The sequence below is a fragment of the Chiroxiphia lanceolata genome, chromosome 13 (assembly GCF_009829145.1).
Source record: "Chiroxiphia lanceolata isolate bChiLan1 chromosome 13, bChiLan1.pri, whole genome shotgun sequence".
NCBI classification, from domain to species: Eukaryota; Metazoa; Chordata; class Aves; order Passeriformes; family Pipridae; genus Chiroxiphia; species Chiroxiphia lanceolata.
The window spans coordinates 6,382,533-6,395,122 of NC_045649.1; the positions used below are offsets into that span (position 1 = coordinate 6,382,533).

General features: G+C 43.0%; 1 long non-coding RNA gene across 1 annotated transcript; it reads left to right on the top strand.

Moving 5' to 3' along the window:
* Window positions 1–2,693: 2,693 nt before the first annotated feature.
* LOC116793540 lies at window positions 2,694–3,584 on the top strand. The gene is made up of 3 exons (XR_004359522.1): window positions 2,694–2,751; window positions 2,846–2,987; window positions 3,568–3,584. It is a non-coding gene; the product is annotated as an uncharacterized LOC116793540 (long non-coding RNA).
* The last annotated feature ends 9,006 nt before the right edge of the window (window positions 3,585–12,590 follow it).

Consider the following 12,590-nt stretch of genomic DNA (forward strand, 5'->3'; position numbering starts at 1 on the left):
CCATCACCATCCTTGCATCACTCTGCACCACCCCAAAGTCTTACACCTGTCAAAGCCAGAAACAGTTGGCAAAATACTTTGTTTATATTTATTTCTGAATATACAGCCTGCTGCTAATAATGCCAAGGTTGTGGGTTCAGTCCATGTATGGGCCATTCACTGAAGAGTTAGACTTGATGATCCTTATGGGGTCCCTTCCAACTTGGAATATTCTGTGATTCTGTTCTGTGATTGTGTATTTATATTAATTTCCCAAATCCTCAAGAACTTACAAGGTCTGACTAAGGCTGCTAGGCATATTCATAGACATGGGGCAGGCAGAAGCAGGAGGAATCTGCCCAGGATGTCACATCACAGGGTATCATCATCTGCCCAGGATGCCACATCACATCACAGTTCAAGGGAACCACGGGGGCACATTTTACAATCACCACTGCACCTGATTCACACAGGATGTGGCTTTTTTTGCCAACTTGCCCCAGAGTATGGAAATTTAGGTTATTAATCCTGAAAGGGGAATAAGGATTTCTGTGGGGTGTTGCAAGGGTGGTGGCTGCACCCACAGCACAAGGAAATGAGTGGCTGAAGCAGAGGGAGGAAGGGATGGTGCCATGATCATCTTTCTTTTTAAGGTTATCCTGCAGGGACGTGTTACAGCCTGGTGGCAGAATAATCCATCCCCATGGTAAGGCAGAAACAGGCACATTGCTGAGACCTGCTGGGATAATTAATCCCCTGGTGGGTCCACCAGCCCTTCAGAAGATGTGGCTGGAAGGACACTCGATTCCATCAAAATTTTACCTGAAGTTGTCAGTGAGGCAGAAAGTATTACAGGCATGGAGAAACACCTGGTTTGTCCTGGGAGCTGTTCTTGTTTTTCCAAAGTGAGAGTGTGCTGGGAGGCAGCAGGACACTGTAAATGGGTTGGCAGATGTATCAAATGCCCAGTGTACCCGAAGCCAACATCCCTGGTCCCTGGTGAGGATACTCCCTGCTCCCCACGGAGCCACTTGCAGTCTGGTTTGCTGAGGAGCCATCGGGAAGGGGAAGGAATGGCTGTTTTTCAGGGAGCTGTTTCAGGAGCGGAGATTTACGCTGTGTTTGACAAGCAGAAAGCCTCTTTGAGCAGCTCCTGTTGGCAGCTGTGGGGCTGCAGGGAGGCAGCGACTGCTCCTCTACTGGGTTTGCAATCCCACACGTTTAGCTCTGGGGATCAAGTGCCCAGGGAGGCAGGGAATAGACTCTGTTCAAGGACAGAACATCTTGTGAAAATATTTAATTTCTATAAAAGTGACAGTGACTTATTTAAGGCTGTTGCCTGCCCGTTCATGAAGCAGAGCTAAGAACAAATTCCTCATGTGCAGCATATTTCCTTTTACGACCTGAAAAGCAGCTTATGGATTTTCTTTGGGCAGCACTGATTTATCTCCCACCCTCCCTCCACTCCCAGAAGCAGCCTGTCTTCTCTTTTTTATTTCTTTAAACCTGGCCTTTCCAAAGTGTTCCATATAGCAGCCCAAATGCTGTCTGTCCATCCTCTCACTGCTTTTCATCAAACTAATGAGAATCACTGCAATTAGGACCAGTTGCTGTCTCTTGTGGTCCTCACGTTGCTTTGGCAATGGGGCCTTCAGCAGCAAAGAGAAGTCCAGCCAGATATCCCCCAAGCTGGATTTTAGGCCTTTTTTGTCTCCAAGTCATAAAGAACCAAGCACTTGATCATTCCCTCTCTGCTGTTTGTTTTCCTGGGCCATGTTGCATCTTTGTGTGTGTGAGTTTAAGCTGTTGTATCAAAGGGTTTATTTGCTCTGTAGGCTGTGGAGGGGCTGGAAAAGCTGCTGTGGGGGCCATTCACATGTTAAAATGCAAAAAGAGAGGAGTTAAGATGATTTCCAAATTCAAAAAATAAGAAAAATTGGGGAAAACCAGATTATGGGTCACAAATATCACTGACCTCACTCCTCCTGGTGTCATCCTTTGTGGTTCCTTGCTCTTGCCCCCAGCAGTGGCTTTTCTGGACCCCAGCGCCTCTGCTCTCCTTTACCCTCTCATCTGTCTTCATAAGGCTCAACGTGGGATTTGCCAAAACTTTTTCCTCAAAAGGTTGTCAGAACCTAAGGAAGCTTGAAAACAAAAGTTTCTTTACTTTCCTTTCTGTGTTTTTTTCAACAGAGATCCAACCTTTTCCACAGGGGGAAGAAATATTTTCGGTTCATTTCCCTGACAGCTATTATACCTTCTATATCCTTCATTCCTTCAAATCTTTTCTTAACACCATCTCTGCAAATCCTCCCAGTCATGTTCTCTCCAAGAAGTTCTGTATATTATATCTGTTTTGTTAATTTTCTCGTATTTTTTTTTCCTAATCTAGTTAAAGCTGTAAATTCTTCAGGGTGAAGAAGGAGGCTACATTTTGGCAGTTTGATATCACTGACTTACTCCGGATTAGATCACCAAGAACAAAGGCAGCAAGGAGGAACTGTCAGCTCAGTGTAAGTTCACATTTAGAGAAATCGTGGATTTTTTATATTTTTGCATTTTAAAGAAGAAGATGGTTTAAGGACAGAGGAATCTGAAGTTCCTCAGTCCTCTGCTATGCAGCTGTCCATCACTATCAGATGTTTCCTTGGCATTGTATTTTTGCAATAAATAGTGGTCACCTCCCCTACTGCCTAGAACCAACCAAATGCACAAATTGTTGAGACTCCTGTGGTTTGTCCATCATCCAAGAAGTCTTTCCAAGGCACCTGAGTGAGTTGAAAATGCAAATGCAGTGTTGAGTTGGCAGCAGCCTGCACTGGGCAGGGGTCAGATGTTCATAACAGACTCACCTCTTTTCCTACAGATTTCACTGAGTCTCTCACAGCTCGTTATCCAAAAGTGATGCTCGAGAGAGAGCTGGTGTGGCCACAGACTCTGAGGTGTGCAGAGGAAATTTGTGTGCAGAATGTATGGAAGCAGAAGCAAATCCAGAGTTATGGAAACAGGTATTTATAAAACAATGGTCTTTGCAGGGTCCACTTCCCTGCAGAGATGGGGTTTGGTCAGGCTTTTGGCATGGTAATGGTAGTTCTGTGCATGTTTATCAAGGTCCAAGAGCTCAGAATTTGTGAAAATCTTTACATTTTCCCTCTTTTCTCTTAGCTCTACTTACAGAAAAAAAACAATACAGAAGCCCAGCAGCAATGGAAGCAAAGGTTGTGTTGATATCTAGCTCAGCTAAGACAAATTTAAATTTTTTTCCTTTCAGTGCTGTTCCAGGAAATGACAGATGTAAAGACAATTTTGCCTATTATTATGTGATGACAGTCTTATTTCTTTCTTAAAACGTCACTAATGATTCAAGCCCTGCTTTTTCACAGAAGTCTAGCAAGACATGATTATTTCCAACTGGAGGGATACATAAAATAACCCAGAGCTGTTGCACTTGATAGTTCCTCATGGCTGGTGGTCTGGCAGCTGCTCAGATGATACATAGGAATACTTAGAGGAAAGCATCCTGGAGAGCTTTGAAAGCCTTTCTTAGAAATGGATCTATGTGTAATTCAGTTCACTTCTCTCCCTCAGCCATGACAAACAAATGCTCCCAGTGTCAGGAAGAACAGCCCTGGTGAAGGGCAGCTTGTTCAAAGGATGGATTACAGCTGAAACCTGGATGCAAAACTGTCAACCCTGCCCTTGGAAGAGGGGAAATGTTCTCAGGGAGAGAGATGGGAGAGAAGAAGAAAAGCCAGAGTGTTTCCTGCCCTCCTGCCAAGCTTTTTTTGTCTCCTGGAGAAAAGTTGACCCTCTTCCCTTAGGGAATCATGTGCAACTGCATAAAGGAGCAACAGACCCTCAGCCATGTCAGATGAGCTTCTGCTGCCTTTGCTTTGTCTATGCAAGTTTTGTCCAGGATCAGAGGAAATAATGACAGATATAATTAATCTCATGTTTGAGTTTTTCAAATCAGCCAATGAAGACTGTAAGTAATAATTGCATGAGTAACTGCAGAGGGGAAGAAGTACATTGTGGTGTCTGCTGCAAGATCTATTTTTCTGGAAACAATGACTAATCCAGCTTTTCCAGTGGAGGATTTGATGCACATCCAGGCCGTGTGCATGAATCAGTGCTGAGGATCCACACACTGCAGCTCTTTTTACTCCTGGTTTTGCTTCTGGACTGGAAAAACCCGAATTGGTACCTCTTGTATCCATTGCATTGCTGCAACTGCTGGGAAAGGATCAGGGGAGATGACAGCAGAGGTCTGCTGCCTGCACAGGGCTCTCCCATCATGTCACCACCCAAAGACGTGGCAGGTTTCACCTGAACTCAGTTTTCAGTCTGATGCAGCATTTGCTCACCTGGTGTGGTTGGACTGTGAAACACTGTGAGCACCAAATCCCAAGTGAGTGTTGCTGCTGTGATGTGTTGCTAACACTAATCACACCCCAAAGCTTTGCATGCAGGAATTATGTTGAAATTCCAGAAAAATCACCCTTTATGTCTATAATCCCTATAATCAGTGGGTTATAATCTATAAACAGTGAGTTCAAAAGGAAGGATAAGGCTGTAGCAGTAAGGACAATTGCAACAGCAATCCCATCTTTAAGCAACTATAGGGCAGTTGTATTTAATAGACTTAACCTTGCTTTGACAGCCTATCCAGCTGGAAGAGTCTTAAGTATTACCCAGAAAGATAAAAATGACCAGGGAAGAGGTGGGTCATATCCAACATCTGTCCTTTCAGCACCAATTTTCCAGAGGGAGCAAAGGGAGGAGACCAGAACGATGGGCTGCAGGAAGGTGGACACAATTAGAAGCTGCTTTTGAAAGGCACTTGTTGAAAAAGCTAGAGATTTTCACCATTACTGATGTCAATCCAAGTGTCTTTATGTTCTCCTGAATTCTATTTTTCAGTGTGGTCCAAAAGTCTATCAAGGACTGTGGCTTAATTTTCCAGTGGTTTGTCGGTATAAAAAGATGCTGTTTCCTCCCGGACTGTTGTTCCCAGTGTAAATATGTTTTTAGGCACAGAGCAATATAATCCTACAGATTTGCAGAGAAGCTGCAAACCCTTCTGGCAGTGTCTGAGGCAACATAAAGGCTCTGTTTCCATCAATTCTATTTATGGAAAACCAAAGGCCATTTATCTCCTCGATTCCCATGAGATTTTCTATAGCTTAGTCAATAACCATGAATTACTGCTTGGTTGAGCTATTTCAGGGAAAATGCAGAGGATGGGAAGAGGATGTGCCTCAGCAAACAACCAGTGTCTCTAGTCTGGCTTCCAAACGGGACCATAGTGATACCCTGCTGCTCTTCCCTAAGAATTAACTTATTTCATTGCAGAAATTAGACTTTCATATAAAACTTTCATTAAAAGCGAGCTGAGATTTTTGTATCACTGATCTCTGGCTGCTGAATGAATTCCATTTATGCAGCCTTAAACCTGCTGGCTCTGGAAGGTGATGGACCCAAACGGGGATGTCCAGAGACACGGGACAGTGAGAAGATGCAGAAACCCTCCCAACCATGGCAGCTGCTCAGGTCTCCCTCAGTCCTGGCAGGGACAGGCACAACTTTTTTTTTCCCACAGACATTCTGTCATTGCAAAGTTTTTCTTGAGCAATTCCAGACATAAAGAAGAAAAAAAAAAAAAAAAAAGGGAATATTTAAGTTCTCCCGACCGGACCAGGAGAAATTCCTTGTGGTTTAACTGGTTAGACTTAGCTATGTGCTGGCAGAAGGCCCAGTTTGGGAGTGATGGGAGATGTGTCCATTGCTCTGAGACCTTTTGGAGGGTCCTGGAAGGGCTTCCTGGGTGTCCTTCAAATTTCTCCTGCCCCTGCTCAGGGGTAGACCAGGGAACACCACACTGGTTATGACTTCAGGCCCATTGTGTCATGCTGAGTTTTTATCCATCGCTTTCCTGAGATCTGCCCATCACTAATGACACTTTGGCAACCCTTGAGCTGTTTTTTGATTTATGTTTACAGTGCAATAAACACCCTCCTGTTTATTTCTACCCTTAGCACCTCATCTGGGTTTGTAGGAAGCTTTATGTTTCTGAAGCACTTGGGCAAAAGTAGAGGGCAAAGTGGAGTTATTTCTGATTTTGTTTAAGAAAAAAAAAAACCAAAGAAACAACCAAACCTGAAAGACAGATCATTTATTTATTTATTTTGTTTTATTTCTAGGAGAAGATGCTGAAGGATGTGGAAACCACTCTTCCAGGTCATCCCAGGAAGACTAAAGGAATTAAAGGAGCCAGAATTTAGGTATGTGCAATTCTTCCCTTATTATTTTTTTAAATAATTATTGATGAGTATGTATCCTAAAATAATTAAGAAAAATAGGAAATTCCCTTAATTTGAAAGTTCTGAAAAGCGAGGAATAAAAAGAAGTTCCTGATTTATATCTTATGGAAGATTTTGCCCTACTTGGAACAGATGTTTTAAATTACATGATGACTTTGGAAGTGTAGTAATTTCTGCTGGGAGTTCACTAGTTCCTGGGTTTTTCTGTCAAGAAAAGCTGTCTTGTCTCTCTGTAGCTTCTCTAATTAGACTGTTAGTTCACAAGAAAGGACTTCAGTCTCTCAAATTTTTCTGTTCCATTGGATGATTTCACATCCTATCAGGGCAACAGTGGCCGCACTGTGGAGCCTTTGGGGTTTTTTTCCTATTTTTGGTGTCCCCACTGCAAATTTAACTGGCATCTTAATGAAATCATATTGCCAGACTCATCTTTTTCTTTTTAATCTGATCCTTTCTCAACCCAGTAATTCAGTGAGGTGTTTCAGTTGTAGGATATCTGAAATCTTCGTGACAATTGTTTTGCTAAATGTGGTTAAGAGAGAGTGAAATGATTTGGGCCCAATTCATCGTTTCTGTAGCACCATCAGACTTGTAGGGGATTCACCAAGAGGAAAGGTGGGCTGGTAACAGCTGAGCTGATATTTGGGCTGGGCAGATACTGTGTCATTGCTTATGTAAAGGTACAGACGTGGATCATTCTCTAGGCAAATTACCTGTAAATAGCATATATGTTGTGTCATTGAAAGGCTGATAATTTTAGGGATGTTTGAAACTGAAAGCAGATAAACTGAAGTCAACCTTTTGTATCTAATACAAAAGAATTGGAAAATCATCTCTCCAAGTACAATTGCTGATGTAATAATAATAATAACTACTAATGTCACTATAATGTCCCACTTGCTCAAGTTCTTACACTGGTCAGGGCCTTTGTCTTCCAGCTCTTCCTTACACAGTATTTCTCAGATTTATTGAACTATTCCTGTGTGTTACAGAGGAATAACTGAGGTTTTAGAGGATTTAGAATTTATCTTGGGCAGTTGGTTTGTGCGTGGACCTTCCTTGGTGACTCTTGCTGTTGCTGTGTGTCACTGCTGGCCTCATGTCCTAATGATGTGAAGAGCGAAGTGCCAGGTTAATCAGCCCTCACTGTAATGGAAAATAAAGCCAGTTGGTTTGAAAAAAGGAAGAAAGAAGGGTATAAATTGCTGGTCTGGTACAGAAAGTACTGGAAGACAGTTGTTTGTGCCAATGTTGGCTCCAGAAAGGTGGAGCAGACAGAAAGAGATGCGTTTGGGTTTGAGTTTTCTGCACCAAGGCAAAACCCCAAGACTTGCATGCTGTGATAAAATCCCATGCAGATCATAAATGTGCACAAATCCATTTTAGCACACAACTCTGTCAGCTTTGGCCTAAATAGCTGTGAGGAGGGTTTTGCTGTTGCTCTGAGCAGTGCTAACACTCTGCTGTGGTGCCTCAACCCCAGAGACACAAGGAATCCTGGCAATAAAAGTGCTTCCTCCAATAACACCTTCAGGACTGGCATTGCTTGACGGGCTGTGAGATCACATGGAAGCGGCTGCTTCTCACCATTACAGAGGACACATAACTCCTCTCAGTCAGTTTTAGCACATGGAAACCACAAAATAAGTAAAAAGCAAAGCAGGGCTGAAGCATGACATTCCCACCTCCACAGGCAGGAAACAATAACAGTTCAGCAGTGCTGGCAGGAAAGGGACTGAACTCAGCTCCATCGTCTTGGGAAAGCAATAAACACCCACCTCAGCAGAGCTGGAGGTCACTTGGGTCTTCCTGCACACCCACTGTGGTTCTCTTGATCCTGTCTCCTACCATCCCACAGAGGAGGTTGAATAACATGAAGGATGGACTGTAGTGGATAGAAGATTGCTGAGGCATGGGACTTGTTTGGTCCATGGTAGAGCAAGAAAAGCTCCTTAACCCCAAGTAGAACCCCTGCAAAGTGATTATTCCTGGTAGAGGAATTCCCAGAATACTAGATGGCCCCACTGATAATTCCATCCTGTTTCATGAGGTGGAGAACTACCAGCCAGAGGAAATGGACTAACCATGGAGAACATGGACTAGCCATGGAGGACACGGACTAGCCATGGAGGACATGGACTAGCCATGGAGGACACATCTGTGCAACGTGCAAGGCATGAAACTGCAATGAAACCAGTCCCCACTGTCCTTCACAGTGCTCTGCTGGAGCAGAACAACCCTTAGACAAGCCCTAGGACATAATCAAAAACCAAACTGGATCTTCAAGCACGTTTAGGGCAATGGAAGGTTTTTCCAGGAGACTTTTCATTTTTCTCCACGTGGAAGAGGAAAGGCTGCCTGCAGAGCACGGGCAGCATTTTGGTTGCAATTTCAAATTTTCTTATTTTGTAGAAGGATAGAATGATTTGAGTTGGAAGGGACCTTAAAAGTCACCTAATTTCAACCCCCATATTCCCCAGATATCTAAAAAAATAAAGAGCAGGTATAGAGCTGAGTTTTATTCTGGCACTCAAGCTACCAGGGTCCCAAGAGCTCAGATTTCAGCCTTCAATTCCATTGCTAAAAGGAAATATTCAATGTAAGACTGACACATTAAGCTGGACCTTTCAGGAGGGACCTCACCTACTAGGAACACTCACTCCTTTCCAACTCTCCTTCTTTTTGCCATCCCTCGAAGAAACTTGTAAATAAATTTGATCTTATGTTTTCATTCCTGGAAGGCAGAAGTCTTGGAGAAATGTCTTCCTTTGCTCCTAAAAGGACTGTGGTAGAGAACATGAATTGTGGTGTGTCCTGTGGCTGGTGAGAGAATGTCAGAAGTGGGCACCTCTCTGGAGACAGGAATCACAAAATCACAGGTTTCCTTCTTCCTCCTGCTGGATCCAGAGATACTGTAAGTGATGGGATCGTGGGTTTGTTGCTCAGCAGGGCTGGTTAACAGCAGTTCAGATTTCAGGAAAGGGAAGGCAAGAAATTCCTTCTCCCTATTGTTTATTCTTCAGGATGGGGTTGAGTGTCTGAGTGTCCTGCCCAACTTTATGGGTAACTTGTTTCCTAGATGTGTCAAAACAGATGACCTGGAACAGACAGAGTTTGGCTTTTTCCTTCTGCAGCTGGGAAGGACAGGAATATTGCTCCATTGTTATTGCTGGAATTCACTCCCCTTTCTGAATTAGTTCCTCCAGGTTGATTTTTTTTCTTTTGACCAGGCTTTAGCTTGATGCTGCCTGTTCCAAGTGCATTTGTGCTTTTCCAAACCCTCCCTTCCAGAGGCTGGTTAACTTCATGGGTGTCAAATACTCTCCAAATAATGTTGGAAAAGGCCAAAGATGTGACATAATGGGCAGGAATACTTTTGTCTGGTGCAATTGAGGAGCAATGGCAGTGTCAACCTCTGTTGGTAGCATCTAAGTGCAGTTTAATTCCCTCTGTTTCTGAGCAACAGGAATTCCTAATATGGGGCTTTAGCACAGCAGGTCTCACCTGAAGCATCTTCCTGCCCAACCCAGCTTCTGATCTTGCTGGAAAACCAGTTTGTTTTGCTTTACAACAGGATGCTTCTGTCAGTAGTGACCTTGCAGGAATGTTACTTGAAGACTATCCTGACAAATATTCCTGAATGGCAAGGTGTAGGTGTTAATAACCCTCACTACTCACTGGAGTCAACTGGATGGATTGGGAGTGGGTTTTGACTAAATGACTTATCCTCCCTTGGACCATATTTGATGGCAAGCATACAGTTGTTGTGAGACACCAAAACCTTAATATTGCCTAGTGTTTATTGAATATTTTGCTCTTGGCTTCTTGCCCATAGTGCAGCAACTGACAGCAAAAAAAAAAATAAAATAGCTTGTACTTAGTTCTGTCTCCTCATACTGACTCTCCCTTCTGTTTTAGTTCAAATTTGGGGGGACTTTCTCTAGAAAATAAGTATGAATAAAGTATATAATGAAAGTTGACATGCTAGTTTAACTGTTCAGGGTCCAGCAAAGCTGTAGTTTATTTAGTGCCCAGTAATTACCAGCTTGAAGCTGCAGTTCTACTCCCAAGTTTTAGGGCAGGCAAATCAAGCAGGAAAGATCATCCTCAAGGGCAGACAGGTCTGAGAGACTTTAATGTCCTTGTTCATGATGTGGAGAGGGCACAGACTCAACGGGGTCCATGAGGATTTGTCTTTCCTTGCACCAAAAGTCTTCAGCCAACTGTGGGATATATGTGGAGCTCCCTGTTCTTCTGTCTGCTGCCCTGGTGATATCAGCCAAGTTACTCTGAGGGGCAGAATAAATGGTCCTATTTTATCACTCTTAAAGTGGCTTAATTTAAACTTTACATCTTCAAATCCCACGCTCAGCTGCTGGGGAAGTCTAAATTTCCATCAGTAAATGTTCTTAAACAGCTAAATACTTGGGACCTTAAAATTACTTAAAATATGGCAGTGATGAGCAGATTTAAACTTAGTAATAGGATCATGAGAGAAGCCTGGCTCACCTGCCAGAATTACTTGGCAGACCACCTTGGAGCAGCCCCAAAAGGTGACCTAGAGGAGGTGGGAATGCAGAGACAGGGGCACTCATGTGGAAGAAGACCCCATTTGAGTCTTTACTCATTTATGAAGCATTTGCTTTGCATGAAGCATTTATTGAGACAGTTACAATCCCCACACCTCTGACTTTCCTGTGGGGGGTCCTTTTATTATGTGAAACCTGGCTGGGGGGATATACAGGTTTATTCAGGCAGCTCTAATTTCCTGATGTTGTAGAGAAACACCCTTGTTGTTCAGGGAATATATGCTGGGAATATCATAAAATCACAAAATGATTTGGGTTTGAAGGGACCTTAAAGCTTATCTAGTTCCAACCCCCTGCCATGAGCAGGGACACCTTCCAGGTTGCTCCAAACCCCGTCCAACCTGGCCTTGAACGCTTCCAGGACTGAGGAAATCTGCAAATAAAGTTATAAAAGATGTCAAGGATCAGACATGTGAGAGAGCCACAAATTAATTACAGCTACTAGGTATGAAATAATTATTTACAGCCCTTTTATGACTGGCTGATATCTTTTAGTGTTGCAAATGTACACTATTTAATCAGTGGATTTCCATTCACATTTGCTGTGGTGATCTGTCCAAAAAGGCTCAGGATTGGAAGTGCTTTCTGAACCAGAACTCTTAAGGAGATACCAAATTTTCATAATAATCTGGATATACTCCCTGTTTTAACCAACCCAGCAAAATCATAAACCTGTTACCATATAAATGGTTGTTTTCTTTCCTCTGTTTTCCTCTCCCTGTTAGGAGCTGCATGGTGTGTTTTCACAGGTTGACAAGGGGTTAGGAGCAGGCAATGGTTATGGGGAGAGGATGCTAATTTCCAGGCTAAAGCCTCCCTGATACACATCTGTTCCATTGGCACTGTATCAGGAAGGAAGGGTACAAGAAGTAACACCAAATGGAAAGGGGGTAAGAGATCCTCATTAGTTGTGTGCCCAAATATTACAAGCAAAAAACGATGACATCAGCCATGTGTTCCTTTTCAGACACAAGGAGGACATCAGGAAGTCTTCTAATCCTTGCTACGTTACCAAATGATGGAAACTTGAAAGACTTCCAGGGAGAACAGGGACAAAATGAGTAAGCATTCAGTTTTTGGGTGAATGAAACTACCTATCTCATGGAAAAAAAAAAAAAAAAAAGCCCTGTAGCTCAGTGCTATATCTGTCTCTGAAAGGTTTTTGAGTAGACTTCTAAAAATACTCTCTTAGTCAGTTTATGGTGATGGTTTCTGAGTTCTTTCAAGTGTTTCCTTTGAAGTTCTGTGAGGATGGATGAGACAATTCTCACCAAAGGAGCCCAGACTGGGAAGCAAGAGGACGTAACTCAGAAGGGGCTCTCCTAACCACTCTGCAGAGCTTATTTTCTAAAAAAATAGATACATTCTATTGTATCAATCTGCAAAATGATACAAAAAGATCACAACAAGATGTACTTACAGGAATGTACTTCGAAGAACACGTTGTGCTCAACTATTTTACTTTCGCTGCAAAATATTTTGAAATGAAGTTTTCCTGCAGGGTTATTTATCCAGCCTGTGTGGTTTAGGAGCTCTGCAGAAGGTTTCAAGTGGTACCTCCTGCCTTACAGGGGTGTGGGATGAAAAGCTGAATCTCCTAAGCAGACAATTTAGGCACTTTGGGCTGAAGCCACAAATGGAAAATGTTGTTTGATCAAGGTTTAGCTCAGCAGGTCTCAGTCCAAAGTATAGATCCTTAATC